Source organism: Meles meles, chromosome 15 (genome assembly GCF_922984935.1).
Source record: "Meles meles chromosome 15, mMelMel3.1 paternal haplotype, whole genome shotgun sequence".
Lineage (NCBI taxonomy): Eukaryota > Metazoa > Chordata > Mammalia > Carnivora > Mustelidae > Meles > Meles meles.
This window is the reverse complement of record NC_060080.1, coordinates 45,004,160-45,023,515: the sequence shown is the minus strand read 5'-3', so window position 1 is coordinate 45,023,515 and position 19,356 is coordinate 45,004,160. Positions and strand designations below refer to the sequence as shown.

Sequence of the window (19,356 nt, the reverse complement as noted above, 5' to 3'; positions counted from 1 at the left end):
TTTTCTTTTAATTATAAATAAATGGTAATTTTTGAAAAATATGTAAGAATGTGTATCTATGAATAGGAAGATACATTGATAAGGGTACTCTCCAAGGAATAGGAGTATGAATGATTTAATTTTTTTAATATTTTTTTCTAGCTTTGGAATATGTAGAGAGACAGAGATATCCTGTTCCTCAATACCTATCTCCACTATTTTACACTAAGTTTAGAGTAAATTTTGAGAATATTTCCATTTTTTTATTCTTCCTAAATATACATTGTATTGGCTGAAATGTGTTCTGTAGATTAACCACTAATCCGTTCCTTACTCTTGGGCATATAGTAGCCAGGCTTTCATTGAAATAATAACGTTTGTGTTGTAATATATACAATTTAGTGTATATATTTTTCATACAAGTTTTGAAGTGTTTCCTAAGAGCATCTCTTAAAAATGGAATTGCTGGGTGGAAGTCTGTTCTGGTGCTTCTATCAATCCTCACTCTCTGAGGATTGCCTACGTGTCTGTTCTGTGTCAGCTCCTGAGACCTACGGTGTGGTCCTTCCGGCCTCTCTCTACCTTTTCTTCCACCATCTGCACACACTCATCGCATGTCCCATTGCCTTGGGCTGCTTCATTCTTTGTGAGGGAGGCCTCTGGATGGTTTAGCAGGTAGAGTTAGCAGTGTCTTAATCAACTGAGTAGAAATATCAGGGTCATACCTGCTCTCTTTTTGACTAGTTTATATGTTATCCCTATGAATTATCAACATGCCATCCGCTCAAACCTTCAAAAGATTGATTCTTAAGAACTAAAAATCAGGACCATCTACAAAATTTTCAAATCCCAACAAAAAGACTGCCTGTTCTGTCCACAACAATATTGACACAAGTTAAAAAAAAAAAAAGTAACTAACAAAACATAGCTAACAAACATAACTAACAAAACATAGCTAACAAAAACTCCACTGTACCAGACTTGCATTATCTAACATAACCCCCAGAAAAGAAGTTTCCTTAGAAATTGATTTCAGGGGGCACCTGGGTGGCTCAGTGGGTTAAGCCTCCGCCTTCAGCTCAGGTCATAGTCTCAGGGTCCTGGGATTGAGCCCCGCATTAGGCTTTCTGCTCAGCGGGGAGCCTGCTTCCCCTCCCTCTCTGTCAAATAAATAAATTCTAAAAATATAAAAAAATAAAATAAAGAAAAGAAATTGATTTCAGAACACTTTTGACTGGGGGTGGCGTGGGGGTGCATAATTGCTTAATTGGGTTCTTGGTCCCAGTAGGATGTCCTTATTGATTTTTCATTTGTTTTCTATTTCACTTGATGTGGTGGGGCACTGGCAGGAAGAATTAAAAGAAACTGTAAATCCACAGCCTGCTATTATTTTGTTAAAACATTTTGTGCACGAAAAAAACAGAACTGGAAAGGTTGGGAGACTTTTGTGTGGTGAATTTCACAGGAAGGATTGAGCCTAAAGTTCAGTCTTTGATATGCTATCTACTAGTCACAGGAGACTAGATGTAAATTTATAATTTAAATTAAATGGAATTTAAAATTCAGTTCTTCAATCACTGTAGCTATAGCATAAGTGTTTGATACGTAGATATGGCTAACAGCTACTATATTATTAAAGAAACTGTTACATAAATGTTGTAGAACTTTTCTGTGATCCCAGAAAATTCTATCAACTGTACTGAACAGCTCTACTTTTTAACCTCCAGTCTAATGCTTGTTCCACTGTTCCACTGCATTCTCTATTGAAACATCTTTCACAGGCACAGAACGCATTCTAGAGTAACGCTGCTTATTTGTAACTTTGTGTGCAGACCGTTTAAAAGCGATTCATTATTGCATTCCAGAGCCATCCCTAGGTTTATGAAAGCATATTGTAATGCCACTATATTTAAATTATCCACACTGGATGCATAATTACCACCTTAGGTCTTTTAATATACACGTCTCTTAATTTTGCGTTTTTCTTAAACATATCAATTTGCACTTAACCATAAATAATAGCGTGCTTAGCTCATACATATCAATGAGAATCCCTTTTAGAAGTGAAAGATTGCTTGCTTAATACCAAGGAGTATTTTGGAGAACGTCAAATCCCTTGACAGATGCTTGTTGCTACAAGGATTTATTTTCTTCTGCTCGTAGCTAAAATAGCATCAGTTGCATTTCGCTATTTAACGATATTGGAGGAGAAGGTTATAGCAAAATGATTTACAAATAGTAATTGCATTTCCTGGCTTACATATTTCCATAAATGAGTCCAAAAATTTAATCTGGATTTGGATATCAGCCCCAACAATATATTTGTATCTTTACCAATCTCACAAGAAAGTGTTTGCCTTTGTTCCAGGTAAAAATGTATCAGAAGTTGTTTCATGTCCCGAGATTCACATATTTTTCCATTTGATTTTGACTTTATGCACTGGCAAAGAAGACATTTATCTAGAAGTTGTGATCTCAGTGCCTTAAATGCCCATCAGTGTCCTCATTATTGGTTGATGCCTGGAATTCCATTGTTAAGAGTTTGATTTCTTTAACTTTTCTTCCTGTTAAAATGAAAATATCTCTAGGGTAGGGTAATATTATTAATTGGAGAGAAGAGTTCAGCTAGGACCTGAAGGATATGTGCTGGTTTTCTAAGTGGAATTTGGGAAGAGAGGACAAATTGGGATGAGAGCATTTGCTGTGGAAGAAAAACATGTGCAAAGACATAATGATATCTTTTTTAACATGGAGCTCAAGGTGTGTAAAGCACAGAATTGAAAATGAGGTTAAAGACATAACCAAAACCCAAATTAAGCAGGGTCTTGGTGGCATTTAGAAGGCTTTTGAACTTTATAAATGGAAAGGGCTTAGGAAGAGTTTCTGGCAGGAGAACACCATGAAAGCTTTGTATGTGTGAGAGGTTGCTCAGGCCACAATATGAAGGATACATTGGGGAAGAGGGGTTTTTGAAGAAGGAATACCAGTTAGGCATTTGTGGGTGACACTAAAGCAAGGGAATTTAGCTGTCAGGACAAAGGTGGTGTCAGGGGCACTGGGAATGGAAAAGTGCCCAGGATTCAAGAGACATTTAGAAATTACCCAGCCTTCCCTCCTTCACCTATTTCCATATAAAGGACTCAGAGTCCAGTCTCTGAGAGCTTTTCCAAACCTGAGAAGCAACCCAGAGCACCCCGTTTGCTTCCGCCACTTAGACTGGCTGTGGCTCCACCTCCCTTAGAACAGCCCAGTCATCTGCATCCTCAGGTACCTCCCAAGTGTGTCTTGTCTCCTCAGCTAACGCATGAGCACCTAGAAGCCAGAGAAGACTTTGTGTACCTTCCTGGATCATCCTCTATGGACACAAATAACAACTGGGATGAGAGGAGGCCGAGAGGGTGTTTCCCAAATCTGCCAAATCATCTGGGAGCTTTTGAGAAGTAGATTCTGGTCCCTGCTCTGAAACTTCAGACTAAGCAGCTTTAGGATGGGAATCCAGATGTCTGGGTTGTTTTTTTTTTTTTACTTACAGCAAATTCTGATAGCCAGCTAGGTGTATTCAATGACCAGCAGGGCTTCTAATTCGGACTTGGATCTTTTTTGATTCTGTGGTCTTAGTCAAGGCTCTGAATTTGCATGGTCTCAAATTTGCCCATTTGAGGAATTACAGGAGATGGTACTGAGATTGCTTCAGTCATGGAATCTGCCTCGATGAGGCTGCTTCCTGTGTCATAACTAATTCTGCCTCCTAGGAGTAGAGTATGTATTACTTTTCCCTGAATGTATTGCCTTGCAGTCCCTCATACTAATGTTTCCCATCACTCCTCCTGGAGGGGTCCTCTTGCCTGGGGATTCTCCCTGTGAGGAGGATGGGTGGGCACAGAATCAGAGAGAACCTAATGGCTAATGCTGTCACCCACAAACGAGCGTGGTTGACAGTCCTGTGTAGGCGAGCGTGGTTGAGAGTCGTATGTGGAACACAGATGGTGGTAGGTGGCTAAGGGTGTGTGTGGGGGGCTCTCTTCAGAAGCCCGTGGGCCACTGTCAGCTGTGCCCTGTGTCTTGCCAGCTTTTCGCCTACGAATCTTCCTTGGTTCTTGAGCCACACCTCAGGTGTGCTGCAAACTTGGTGATTTGTGATACATTTTGCTGTGCCTTCTTCTTCACCAAGCTCGTAGGAATTTTCCTCTGCTAGCTTGACAGCCAGCTTCTTCTCACTGAACCACTATGGATAAAAAATAATTGATGCCCAGTATTTAAAAATATATATATATATATATGTGTGTATATATATATATATATATATGTGTGTGTGTGTGTGTATATATATATATATATATATATATATATATATATATTTCTTTTTTTTTTTTCCTATTTTACTTTCCTGGCTGTAATTCATGGGAAGAAATTGCTTATGGATCTGTCAGTGCTGAACTGGTCTGGAAAGTGAATCAAGGGGTAAGCCACTTTTCCAGAATGAGAGACCTAGAGGCCAAACTTCCAGATGAGTGCCTGGGTCCTGCCACCTGCTCCCAGCACAGAGCATCATCCTAATCCCCTCTGGATGTCCTGTCTCCTGAGTGGCAGCCCTCACCTGGGATTCTGCAAGCAGGTTAAGCTGTAATGCCTTGAGGCATCCATAATATGTAAGGATTAACTTCTTTCTTATGAATCTTAGAATGTCATTACTTAGGTACCCTCCGAGAGACTTGAAAAAGTCACTCAAATTTTATGTGTTCTAAGGGTGAAGGAGGAACCGCCTGAGAAAGACCAGTGTCCAGCTTCTGGTGTCCTGAGGACCACCGCCTTCAGACATTATTTCCTGAGGGTTATCTTCATGCCCTCTTTCACACTTATGGGCTAGTCCTCCTGGTGCCACCCTCTCCCTTCTTCTTTCTCCTTTCTCCCCAAATTCTCACTGCACTCACAAAACCTTCCCACAAGTTCTCAGAGGATGTGCAGTATGGGGAGGGGAAGACCTTTCATAAGTATGTTAAACTCTATCAACCGCAGTCATAGTCAAAGGTAAATAGAGCAGGGGAGAGTAGAAAGAGGGACAGAAAACGGAGAGAAGGGACTGAGAAGAGTGGCAGATAAATCTGGCTTATGCTGACAGGGAGGGAGCAAAATTCCCAACCCCAGTAGATGACTCCTAACCAAAAACCTAACTGGATTTTGTCTGACACCACTCTCCTGCTGGAGGCAATGGCTGGGATCTGAGGCTATAACAGACCCTCAGGGAGCTTGCAGTCAAGTGAGTCAAGTGGGGAAACAGATTGAATCAAATTGCCACCCAAGTGCCTAATTACAAATGACAGTGTGTGCTCAACTTAGGAATTGGGTTTGCTTGGGGAATCTGGAAAAGCTTCACTGAGGAAGGTACATTTGAGGAGAACACTGAGGGATGAGGAGGTATGCACTAGGCAACGAGGGCCAGGAGGGACGCCAAAGTGTTCCCAGGGGAGGGAACAGAAGGTTGTGTAAGTGGATTTTTCAGTGAGAGTCCGAGTGGAGTAAGAGGGAGGGCAGGATTTCTTCATCCAGTGTTTTCTTTTGTGGCCAGGAGGAATTTACCAAAGTAGGCTGCCTCAGGACTTCGTCCGAAAGCCGGGTAGATGTGGAATTGCTTGTGCTTTGAAGTGGCTGCAGTCCCCTCCGCAAAACAGGCAACAGGCCAGGCTCTGTGCAGAAGCTGGTGGCCTGCAGCACTCAGCTCTTGCTTTTCTGGAAACGCATACCATACTGAGAGTTGGAGTGGCAGCTGCTGCCTTGAAGATTGTGCCCATAGCCAAGGCATAGTTTTACTCATAGTCTTGAACTGCAAATGCAAGCACAGACTGGCACAGTTTTAAAAGCAAAATTAGCACCCGAGGGGCGCCTGGGTGGCTCAGTGGGTTAAAGCCTCTGCCTTTGTCTCAGGTCATGATCCCAGGGTCCTGGGATCGAGCCCCACATCGGGCTCTCTGCTCAGCAGGGAGCCTGCTTCCTCCTCTCTCTCTCTCTGCCTGCCTCTCTGCCTAGTTGTGATTTCTCTCTGTCAAATAAATAAAATACTAAAAAAAAAAAAAAAAAATTAGCACCCGATAATGGCAAGTGGTGTACAGGTGTAGAAAGCTATCTGTCAGTTCTAGAGAGATCTCTGCTTCCTTTGGCAGTGTTTTTAAATTGGCAAAAGTGTTCTGCCTCTATTTTTATTTCATTTGATATCTACACGCTGTATCTGTTGTACAGATGACAAAACCATCTTACAGAAAGATTAAATGACTTAACCAAGTTCACACACCGTATTCCTTCCAGTCCCCCTCATTGTTTCTTACTCAGTAATCCTCTCGTTAGGATCCAGTTCTTCTATTTAGAGAAATACGGCAAGAAAATTGAAATCAGAATATCTAGAAAGGCAAATCTAGGACAAGTCTTGGTCTAATTTCTTACATGTACTTTACCATCTCAGCTCCTATACATTGAAAATTTATATTCTCAAGAATAATCCCGCACTGTCCTATAAATCATTGAAGGCAGATTTAATTTAGTTCAGTCCCATTAAGTGTATTTTATTGTACTCTGAATCATTGGTATGGGATATGTATGACAAGTCTTAGGAGGCTAGACTACCACAATAAAAAGAAAAATTCATTTTTCAGCTTTTTTGTATAAACTAGTGACCACTCTACTAGTCTAGTGCCAGAAAGTAATTAACACACCCACAAACAGTCTGGAGGTTGGAAAGGCTGGGGGCTCCTTGACTAGCCTGCAGCCCTCTGATGAAACTTATGACTTTTCTAGAACATGTCTAAGTAGCAAAGTAGACTCAAGTGAGAGATCTATGTATTTCCATGCAGCAGTGAGAGAAGTAGCTGTCTTCTAAAAACAGCCTGCGAGTGTTTATGACTGTAATGTATGATAAAGGCTTAGATTGTATCATCTTGTTTGCTGTTAGAACTTGAATTTTTATATGAAAAGCCTATCTGAATTTTAATTTCATCACTACTCCTACAATTTAGTTATTTCTTGAGGAAGTGTTAGTATTCTGTATCATTCATACAAATAAATTGGTATGTTTCCATCATACCCAAACCCGGCAGATTTAACTTGAAATTTCTTTTTTTCAATATCAGAAATGAGTTTATTTATAAGAATCATACAATCTGACTGTCAAATGGTCCTTCTACTTTTCACTAAAAACTGAGTACTCTGTCAGCACGCAGTGTCGCCCGTATGGGTAGTTCTTGCCACCCGTTCTTCTAAATATCCATTTATTCTACGTAAGCTATTATGCTTACTGTGTCTAATTACAATGCTCTTCATAAATTATCAACTTAAAATCAGGATTCCCCTGAAATTTCCTTAGAGTGCTATGAGCTTCATCTGAGTCACACCTACCAGCTTTGAGCAACTTAGAAAGAGTTCCCACCTATGAAATCTGGGGTTGTAAACAGTAGGCTGGAACAGGGGCCATAAGGCAGAGGTTGAAAAGCTGACTGTAAGCAGGTCAAATCCAGCTGGGTTTATTTGGCTAACATATTTTTCATTTAAATATGGAGGTACATTATTTCAGACAGAGAAAAATATCAGCATTTTGCCGCACACAAACCTTCTCTATTGTCACTTGGCTCTTTCCATTCATTGGTGCTTCCTGCCAGCCCCTATGAGCAACCAAGTTGGTGCTACTTTTTTTTTTCCCCCTCACTCCCAACTACATTAAATCCTCTGGTGGTTTTGTTTTTGTTTTTTAAAATTTCTTTCCAACAATCTGTAAATTAAAACCATGTAGGGAGATAGAAATGGGAAGGCTTAGAGATTTCTTCCAGTACTAGAAGCCTTTCCTGCCATTGACAGAGTGCAGAGCTTAACGATCTCTCTTATTCCAGCAAGGAGGGGGATCACCTTATGTATAATGGACTATGGACTTACAGCATGTAGACTAGCTGGTTCAAACCCAAACCAGTGTCTTTTTTTTTTTTTTCCATTTTATTTATTTTTTCAGCGTAACAGTATTCATTCTTTTTGCACAACACCCAGTGCTCCATGCAAAACGTGCCCTCCCCATTACCCACCACCTGTTCCCCCAACCTCCCACCCTTGACCCTTCAAAACCCTCAGGTTGCCCCAACCTCCCACCCCTGACCCTTCAAAACCCTCAGGTTGTTTTTCAGAGTCCATAGTCTCTTATGGTTCGCCTCCCCTCCCCAATGTCCATAGCCCGCTCCCCCTCTCCCAATCCCACCTTCCCCCAGGAACCTCCAGTTTGTTTTGTGAGATTAAGAGTCATTTATGGTTTGTCTCCCTCCCAATCCCATCTTGTTTCATTTATTCTTCTCCTATCCCCCTACCCCCCCATGTTGCTTCTCCATGTCCTCATATCAGGGAGATCATATGATAGTTGTCTTTCTCCGATTGACTTATTTCACTAAGCATGATACGCTCTAGTTCCATCCACGTCGTTGCAAATGGCAAGATTTCATTTCTTTTGATGGCTGCATAGTATTCCATTGTGTATATATACCACATCTTCTTTATCCATTCATCTGTTGATGGACATCTAGGTTCTTTCCATAGTCTGGCTATTGTAGACATTGCTGCTATAAACATTCGGGTACACGTGCCCCTTCGGATCACTATGTTTGTATCTTTAGGGTAAATACCCAGTAGTGCAATTGCTGGGTCATAGGGTAGTTCTATTTTCAACATTTTGAGGAACCTCCATGTTGTTTTCCAGAGTGGTTGCACCAGCTTGCATTCCCACCAACAGTGGAGGAGGGTTCCCCTTTCTCCACATCCTCTCCAGCATCTACAGACAAGGATCCCACCAAAAAAGAGAACTACAGACCAATATCCTTGATGAACACAGACACAAAAATTCTCGCCAAAATACTAGCCAATAGGATTCAACAGTACATTAAAAGGATTATTCACCACGATCAAGTGGGATTTATTCCAGGGCTGCAGGGTTGGTTCAACATCTGCAAATCAATCAATGTGATAGAACACATTAATAAAAAAAAGAACAAGAACCATATGATACTCTCAATAGATGCTGAAAAAGCATTTGACAAAGTACAGCATCCCTTCCTGATCAAAACTCTTCAAAGTGTGGGGATAGAGGGCACATACCTCAATATTATCAAAGCCATCTATGAAAAACCCACCGCAAATATCATTCTCAATGGAGAAAAACTGAAAGCTTTTCCGTTAAGGTCAGGAACACGGCAGGGATGTCCATTATCACCACTGCTATTCAACATAGTATTAGAAGTCCTAGCCTCAGCAATCAGACAACAAAAAGAAATTAAAGGCATCCAAATTGGTAAAGAAGAAGTCAAACTATCACTCTTCGCAGATGATATGATACTATATGTGGAAAACCCAAAAGACTCCACTCCAAAACTGCTAGAACTTGTCCAGGAATTCAGTAAAGTGTCAGGATATAAAATCAATGCACAGAAATCAGTTGCATTTCTGTACACCAACAACAAGACTGAAGAAAGAGAAATTAAGGAGTCAATCCCATTTACAGTTGTACCCAAACCAGTGTCTTAGTGAAGAAATTGTTTGGACAGTATTTGATTGCAGTTGAGCTAATGTCTTCATGGAGCTCTTAATGGTTTGCTCTGACTTGTGTAACAGTCTTTTCAAATTACTGTTTCTGAGTCTGAAAAGAATTAGCATACCAGAGGTCATACTTTCATTTTCTTGGGTAGTAAACTTTTTAACTCAGATAATTCCAGTCTTGGATAACTTCACATAGCCTATCAGATAAATGGGGTGGAGGCTTCTGAGAGGAGCTTCCTTTTTTTTTTTTTTTTTTCTTAAGATTGTATTTATTTGACACAGAGAGAGTGTGCACACACAAGCAGGGGGAGCAGCAGATGGAGAGAGAGAGAAGGAAGCTCCCTGCTGAGCGAGAAACCCAATGTGGAGCTTCATCCCAGGACCCTGGGATCATGATCTGAGCCAAAGGCAGAGGCTTAACTGACTGAGGCACCCAGGTGCCCCTTCAGAGAGGAGCTTCTTAAGAAAATTAAAAAAAAAAAAGTATAGAGTAGTTATTTACATAACAGTTACTTCAGCTTACCCAAGGATCTAATAATTAGATGTTAGCTACCCCGGTATTTTTAGATGATTATTTTATGAGATTTTGGCAGTTTGAGAATTAGAGTGAGTGGGTAAGTGGAAGGCAAAAAAAAAAAAAAAAAAAAAAAAAAAAACAAACCCACAAAAAACAACATTTGGAAGCTCCTGCCAAGAAAAGTACTCTTCGAAAATATAAAATCCCCTCTCCCACAAATGTGAGATGCCCTTTTAATAGACATGGACTAATTGTCTATCAGTGGAATGGCAGAGATTTCAAATGATGGGAAGATATAAATCTAGGGAAAGCAAGAAAGGGAGCCTCTGTTTCTATTCCTTCTTTGCCCATGTAAAATTGAGAAATATATTTGTAGAGTATATAATAAGGATGGATGGTGGTGGTATTGATGGGGTATAGTATGTGTATGTCTACACTGAGATTGGGAAATATCCCCAGGCAGTTAAATTGATTCATGTAACGTAGTGATGAGAAGGGTCTTCCAAGCATAAATCATAAGACATTGGGCAAGTTTCTTTATCCTCAAGGTATCACTTTCCTTTTTCAAAAAATGAAGATATGAGGAAAAACTACCTCAGAGGGTTGTTTTGAGAGGTATACAACATAGATGTATAGAGTAAACACTAAATATCTGGGAGAAAATCCCATATAAGGATTGGATTAACAGTTTAAAGCCTTGAAGGGTCTCATCTGACAAGGTTTTATATCAGACTGATCTATAAGAGAGTCTTTTTGTGATGCTCTCTGCCTTGTAGATGGAAGGCTACCCCCTTTAGATCAGATTCCACTATAATATGAATCACAGAGGACCACTGGGGAAAAGACTGTTTGAAATAGCACTGGTTACATCTTATCAGAAAGTAGTATGTTGGTGTATAATTACTTATCATTACCGCAATACATCATTTTGAAAAGTATTTCCCAACTGCTTCTTTTCCCCCTTATAAATGTATTATTCATATCTATATAAATAACAGTTCACTGAATTCATTTAAAGAAATCCATTGATTCTAGTAAATTATTAGACACATGTAACTGTCACTCAGGCAATAATCTTGAAACACACCACTCAGGATTTCTGGAAACTAACTCGGGGGATGAAGGATGAACAAAAATACCCTTCCATCTGTTAGCCAAACCGACTGCACCAAATAATTTGGAACTTAATTACAGAGTTGGCTACATTTTCAAAATGTGATTTCCAAAGGCTATAAGTTTTATTTAAATCTCTCCATGTTTATTTCCTCCAAGGACCATCACTGTTGGTTGCAAATTGCAGTTTTAAAACCCCTGGCTGTTAAAGACCCAAGGGTTAGGAGTAAATCCAGGGTAAAGAGAGAGGTGGAAAAAACTGTGGTCTCCCTATTCTCCCCACATTTTCTATATTCCTTCTTCTGTCCTGGACTAGCTATGAACAAGTCCACATATGTTCATGTACAAACAGACTATCAGATAGAATACAGGACATCCAGTTAAATGTGAGACATACTAAAAAATAATTTGTTCTATATCCAAAACTCACATTTAACTAGATGTTTTTATATTTATATTTACTCAACCCAGCAACCCAACCCACTAGACAACTATTTTGTCAACTTATTTGTTTGAAAAATAGTATCAGAGTTATTCTCTCCAAAGGCATAGATGTTTTTATTAGGAAGTCCTAAAGACCGAACTTTTCTGGATCTCCAGAAATGAATCTCTTTTGGTGGGACTCTGAGCACCACTCAGAGGTGGTTTAGAAAGAGTTTTCAGTTGGAAAAACCTTTCTGTTGTGCTTAAGTTTACAACGTGACGGAAGCATCAACTCATTGCATTTACAAACCTGGTAGATGGAAAGAGGGAGGGAGTAAGACTAAGACACAGAAACTGTTGTGTTTTATTTTACTTCCTTTTTGCATCATAATTCTTAACAAATGTGAGCGGAAAGGGAAGAAGGTGAACTTTCCAATTCATCTTTTTGGTTACTTAAGCCAAAATTCGCTTGACTCCTGTCTTTCTCTCACATCCCAAATCCAACCCAACAATAAAGGTTGTCAATTCTACCTTCAAAACAGAACCAGCTTGTGCCCACTTCCTACAACATCTGCTGCTAACAACCTGGTCCAGGATGCCATCACTTCCCACCTGAATTCTTGCAACAGGCTCCAAACTTGGCTCTTCTCGGCTTCCACCATTGTCCTTTTCTGTTTAGTCCCACCAGGCATCAAGACTGATCTTGTTGAAACCTAAATCTGAGACGTCACTTCAGAACTTTCAATGGCTTCCATTTCACTCAGGGAAAGTCCTAACAGTGGCCTGTAAGACCAGCCCCACGACCCTCTACTGTACCTCTCTGAGCTCTGTAATGCCTCCCCACCACTCTTTTCCTGGCACACTGGTCCCCTTGCTAGTCTTCCACTCTATCACACACCCCTGCCAAGAAACTTTGTAATTGTGTGTCCTCTTGCATCAAGTGTCTGCATGGTTTGCTCCCTTGGCTCCTTCAAGGTTTCATTCAAATGTCTTGTTCTCAGTAATTTCAACCTTTCTCCACTCCATTTTTCTTATTTACACTTTTCTTCATGGTATGGACCATTTCTTATCCTCCATCTTTTCCTTGTTTGTCTCTAATTGCATATTTTTTTCCCACTAGAATGTAAGCTCTGTGGGAATTCTAGATCTTGTGTTTTTGCTTTTATTTATTTCTGCTATTGCCATATCCCAGTGCCTAATATCTGGCATGTGGAAAGTGTTCCATCGATATTTGTTGAATGAATAAATGGACCATTAACAGTTTTTAACAAATGTGTTTTATGAATCAGATAACTATCTGCACATAACAGAATCATGGGAGAATGAGATGTGGGACTCTTATGTTGGCCAGGTCACATTCTGCAGAAAATCCAAGACATGGTGGCAGGAGATAGAAAGGGCCAAGACAGTAAGGGGACAGTGGGATAGGCAAGGCAATATGAGGAGTTTGGATGTCTGAGGAAGCTTTAGGCATCAGGCACACCTTGCAAATGACATCAAGGAATGTTGTTGCATGATTTCATGATTTTAGAAGTACTCCTTTGTCACATAGGTATGAACTGTACATCAGTAGTCTTCACTCTGAGGCTCCCAGGTCATCACCAGGATCTGGGAAGGCATTAAGAGCATTAAAAGGCCAGCCTTCTCTGGGCTTATGGGGGGTCCTTTCTGCACTGTGCTATAGTGACCAGTCTCTTGAGGATCTTCTCTTCTCCTCTGTGCTCAGTTTCCAGTTCCCAAGTCCCTTACAACATTGCCCCCAAGAAGATCCTCCTAAGAAACAAATCAAGCCGTGTCCTTGTCCAGCTTTCAGTTTGACATTGTAGAGCCACTCCCCTGGAGCGCTCTTTCTCTCTCTCCCTCTGATAAATAAAAAAAATCATAAACACACAAACAAATAGACAAAGAAACAGACAGACAATGTAAGCAGAAAAGGTTAGGGGTCCCAAGAAAAGGAAAGAAGAAACAGCTGATATGACACCAAAGTCATTTTAGGCCCCCAGCTGTTTTTGGTAATCTCTGCCCCACCAGCTCTACTGTTTCTTCTTGTGCACTTCCTGCAGAACTTTCTAGGAGGTATTACAATTACAAAGAAATGCAAAAACCCCAGTACTTAAAGATTTTATGGGAACACAGGAAATGCAAAAGGAACAGTCTCTACCAGGCTAGGAAACAGCCTAACCATATCAGAGACACTAAACCAATGGTGAAACTCCCAGTGCTGTTTCAAAAGTAAGGATTGACCTAAATCACATTCTTGAGTTGTTTTTGCAGGATTGAAGCCATGCCCCATAGGGTTAATAAAGTTAAAATTAGCAGAAGATGTAAAAGCTTATTTTTTCAGCTAACTGTTTCTCCCTAATCAGCTATCATTCTCTTCAGACCACACTAACAGATCCACTAGCTGTCTGCAGGAGTCTAGACTCAAGGTTAACTGGTACAGTTTCAGCCTAGGAACATGCAAGGCCTTGTTTCCTTATAGGAGAGAGAGCCCGGCGCCCCATCCAGGTTTCTTCCAGCTCCCAGAACCCACTCGTAACCCCTGCCCCTTGTCAGTTACCTCTACTTCATTATAGTGTTGGTCTCTGTCCTAGAAGGAGCACAAGCTTCCTAATATACCCAGCAGGGCAGGGGTAGGCCTGTTTTCTGTGACCACCTCAGCAACTTTATGCCCACCTTTACATGTGCTAATAAAGCTCCTGCATCTGAATATTCATCCCAAATCCTAATGCTGCTTGGGCAACCATGGCTTTGGACAGAGGAGGGTTTGGAAGTTAATTCCCCATGATCTCCTTATTTGCTGCAAGGTTGCTTTGTGTGACAGCTCCACCTGGAGTAGTCTCTGTCTGGAACTCACCAAGGAGCAAACTCTCATTAGTTCAGTTACGTCTTTTTCCCTATCGGGCATAAAGTCTGCCTCACCCTGCTTCCCCATCTGTATTTCCCTTCAGTCCTGCCTGTAGGCCAGCCGCACTGAGCTTTGGCTCAGTTGGCATGTTCTTTTTTGATTCCAGAGTGGTCTTTGTTGCCTGGAGAACTTCTCAGCTCTCAAAATTCATGTATCACTTCCTTGGTGAATTTTTTTTAAGTTTCTCCTGAACGCCTCTGTTCATTTTTCACTTAGGGTCTCCCAGCCCCTTGCGCATACCTGGGAGGGCATCTTTGTATCTCTTCTACAAAGTGTGGTATATAGAAGGTGTATAATAAGTTCTTCTTCAAAGGATTATTTTGGAAACTTCGGAGAAATCCATTCTTGCTCCTCAACATGGAGTTCTCTCTAGCTACTGGCTTTGCTTTTCTTGGTCCTTCATAAGAACCTTCCTCAAGTCAGACCCTATGACCCCATGTACAGATGTGTTGGTTGAACCTGTCCCAAAGCTGGAAGGAGCAAAAGGTTTTTCTAGTGGTAGCTGTTTTTAATACCTAAAGGCAAGATAATCATCGTCCTTCTGCTTGCTCTTAGAATTTGCCACATTGGTCAAAACACGTCATTACATGTTGTCAGACTTGGGGAGAAAGCGTCCTTCGTTTTAATTCTTTCCATGATTAAAGTCATTCAATTACCATTCAATTTAATTAAGTGGCTTTTATGATATAATTTTAGTGAGGGGAAAAATGATCAGTCATTAAAATGATGATTGAATGATTTTTTTTTTTTAATTATTGCAATAGATAACAGGAGAGAGACTTTGAGATAAGTTTTGCAACCAAAAAATCCTTCTGGTAGTCAATAAAATGTATTATCAGTAATGAAAACAGAGTTGTTGATATTGTTAATTAATAAGTGATGAATTTGTGTGGAACCTGACACCTCGTTTACCCCAGTAACATTACCCAGGGAAATTACAGGGAATATTTTTTTTTTTTAAGATTTTATTTATTCATTTGACAGACAGAGATCACAAGTAGGCAGAGAGGCAGGCAGAGAGAGAGGAGAAAGCAGGCTCCCCGCTGAGCAGAGAGCCCAATGCTGGGCTTGATCCTAATCATAACCTGAGCCAAAGGCAGAGGCTTTAACCCACTGAGCCACCCAGGCGCCCCAATTACAGGGAATATTAGTTTGTCACTCTTTACAAAATTTTTCCTTGAGAGAGCAAGAGATTGGGGACGGGTGGGGATGAATGAAAATGGTTAAGCTTTCAAAGTAAAAATTTCAAACTGTAGTTTAGCACTCAAGCAAAACTAATTGGTTAAAGAAAATACATGGTCTACATTACTGCATGTTGTAGAAACATCAGAACTTATTTAATAGCATATATTTTTCTCTTTTTAAGTTAATAATTGATGCTTTAAGTTGTATGTCATAATATTTTCTTCCTTGTGAATTTCATTAGGAGATTTCTTTTCCATTCCCATCAGTGACATCCTGTGGATTGCTAAATACTAACTTGGTAATAGAGGGGAAAAAATTGAGACAATTAATAATGGGGTTCTTTTTTAAAGAAAAGTATTCTAAGCTTGTATATTTTTAATACAGCTTACTGGATTTTTTTATTTTTCTGATCCAGGAAGAGATAGCCTAAAAACCAAGAAATGCCCCGTTATTTGACTTTAGGTTCTGACACCAGTTCTCTGAACATGGTATCCTACATTTGGTTCAATTCTGGCAAAAGCTGAAAGTCCACTAGTTACAGACCAAGTCCTTCACAAGACTGCTGACACTCCAGATACACAATGCAAATCTCAGGGTCATCTACACTTCGGACCAAATGGCTACAAATTTGTAAATTCGCACAACCCCCTCAGGTTCCATCATTTTCTAGAACTCACAGAATTCACTGAAAGTGCTCTACTTAAGATTACAGTTTTATGTTAAAGGATGCTTCTCAGGAACTACCAAATGGAAACAAACAAACAAACAAACACCATCTAGGACAAGGTCTGTGGGTCATGAGGGTGTCTGGGCACAGAGCTTCTATACGTTCTCAGAGAATCTGGCACATCGCTTTCCCAACACATCAATGTGTTCACCAGTCAAGAAGCTCTTGGCTTCCAGAGGTTTTACTGGGAATTTATTATATAGATATGATTTATTGAATCCTTGGCCCTGTGATTAAACTTAATCTCCAGTCCCCCTTCCTTCCTTAGAGGTCAGGCTGACGCAAAGTTCTAACCCATGCAATTTGTCTTTCTGATTGCCAACCATCGTGAAGCTACCTCAGAGCCCCACCAGGAGTGGCCTGCTAACATAATAAAGACACTCTTGTCACTCAGGAAATTCCAAGGGTTTCCGAAGCTCTTTGCCAGGAACCAGAGACAAAGACAACCAAGGACAATTTTCTTTTTTTAAATTTTACCACAGACTACTTTTATAAAAATATTTTGGATTTGGCTTTTTGAGGAGTTATTAAATCAGTTCAAGTAATAGTTTTAAGGTATTTTGTCTGTGCTGATAACCTGTTTGGGGAGGCAGGAGAGTCAGGAAAGTGTAAATTATGTTTCCTGCCTAGAGGTTTATTTCGGGAGACCAGATGAACGTGTGGACCACGGTAACACTAAGAGCCGCCCATGCCAACTAAGCACTTGCTATTTATGTTCTCAATGTATCTTCATAACCGCCCAATGAAGTGGTCCAGAAAGATAAGTAAAATACACTATTAGATTCAAATGTAGATCTGTGCAGTTCCAAAACTATACTTTTCTTCTAGTCTATATGGTAATATAGAATGGAATCGAGTTATATGGAGAGGTAGAGGGGAACTGGTATTCTTGGTACAAGTTCAGAAAAAGGAATTTGGTGGCAGTTGGGAGAATCTGGGAAGGTGCTGTGGAAGATATTTGACTGAAACTTGAAGACTGTGTAGAAAATGGACCCTAAGAGGAGAAAAGAGAAGATCTTTCTGATGAGAAGAACAAAATGAGTACATGTGAGACAGAAATCAATATGAGCAATATGAGGTATTCATGGATGGATTAATTTCTTTCCTTGATTATCTCTGATTATAGGGAAGTCACTTTCCTTTGAGTGCCTCTGTTCCCTTCTGCATCATGCTTTAATGGAAGAGTCCTCCTTGCCACCAGCCATCTCAGCTGTAAGATAACTTCACCTCAGCGCTCTCAGTCCTTCCTCTGTAAGACAGTCACTAGGAGAATGAAAACTTTTCTGCTGGCCCAAAAGTCTGCTTCCTGCAGGTTAAACCAATCTCATCCTTGCCCACATTCTTCAGCCCACATGGTTCCAAGATCATGTGTCACTGAAATTGTCTTCCTGGGTTAGATGGTTTGTTGTGGGGTGTTTGGCTGGCTCAGTTGGTGGAGCACATGACTTGATCTTGGGGTTGTGAGTTTGAGCCCCATGTTGAGTGTAGAGATTACTTTAAAAAAAATCTTAAAAAACACATAGTCTATTATGACATCAGAGGGACTGGGATTTGAAGTGCTACCTGCCATTTACCAGGTGTGTAAGTGGAACCACCTTAAACCTCAGTTTCCTCCTCTATAAGTGTCTTGGAAATAGTGAAAATTATGTGAAATAAGGCAGTGCCGCAAATAGAGTAAGTATTCAATTTATATGATCTGTTATTAGAGCACTATATCCGTTAGCATTTTCTATAAAGAAACACTTAAATTTAATAATTTAAAATAAAAAACTAATGGCTCATGATTCTGTGTGCTCACAATTTGGGCTGCACTCAGCTTGAAAGTTCTGGTGATCTTGGGTGGGATCCGTTATGTGTTTGCCATCTGTTGGCGGTTGAAAGTCTCATATGTCTGGTAGTTGACTGGCTGCAGGCTGTGGTTCTGGCCATATGTTTGCATCATCCATCAGGTCACTTACACTAGTTCACGTGGTGAGGTCCTCAGGGTCCCCAGGAGGAGCACAAAGATATGTTCTATTGTACAAGCACTTTCTAAGTATCCACTGGTGTTATATTCCACTGCTTTTCCATTGGCCAAAGAAAGTGCGCAGTGGTATGACACTGGGTGTCACTGATGTAAGGAGAGGGATATGGCTAATCTTCTAATTTACCCCAGCCTCTTTTGTTTTTTTGTTTTTGTTTTCTAAAAAAAGCATGTTACCGGCAATAGTAAAAGATAGATTACTCTGTTGGAGACTGAATTTGCATTTATCTCCTTTCACATATGTGATTTTTGTACTTCCCTGTGTGTATATATGTGCATGTTGGGGATGTATGGTGTTTTTATGTGTATGAGAGAGAGAAAGATGAAGAGAGGAAGGAGAGGAGATAGGAAATTGATGGGTGACTAAGATGGTTAGCCCGGAGAAGAGATTACTAAGTCAAATAACCTTGGTAGCCTCATCCCCACCTGGGCAAGAGGACCAGAGAACAGCCTCTAGCTCAGGCAGCCACCTCTAGAACACTCCATGTCCTGATGATGCAATGGAGATCAAGGGTACTACAATTTCCCCTGAGAGTTAGGTTTCTTCCACTTGCCTCTTCATGCTGCAAACATGTGTTGAGTACTCCCACTAGAATAGGGTCAGCTTGAGTGGAGTCCAGTGCTGGCACAGTTACTCTTTCTCCCAGTCATCGCAGACGAACCACTGTGCTGATATAGGCTTCAGCTTTTCCATCTATTTAATGAGGGTGTTAGATTTTGTGATTTTAAAAGTATCTTCTAGCCAGGACCCTGGACCCTATACAACTCTACAGTACTAGTTATTGGGTTTTTGTTTTGTTTTGTTTTGTTTTTTTAAATGTATACATCTTCTGTCCTGGATCTTCAGCTCTTAGCTTGTGTTGATGGTGCCCACCAATGGCTGGACTGGAATACTGACAACAACAAAAACTGAACCAATAAAATTGATT

General features: G+C 40.5%; 1 protein-coding gene across 4 annotated transcripts in view; it reads left to right on the top strand.

Annotated features, from left to right (window-relative positions):
• Positions 1-19,356, top strand: part of CTNNA2 (catenin alpha 2) — a 1,143,090-nt gene that overhangs the window by 709,468 nt on the left and 414,266 nt on the right. The gene's annotated exons all lie outside the window — the stretch shown is intronic.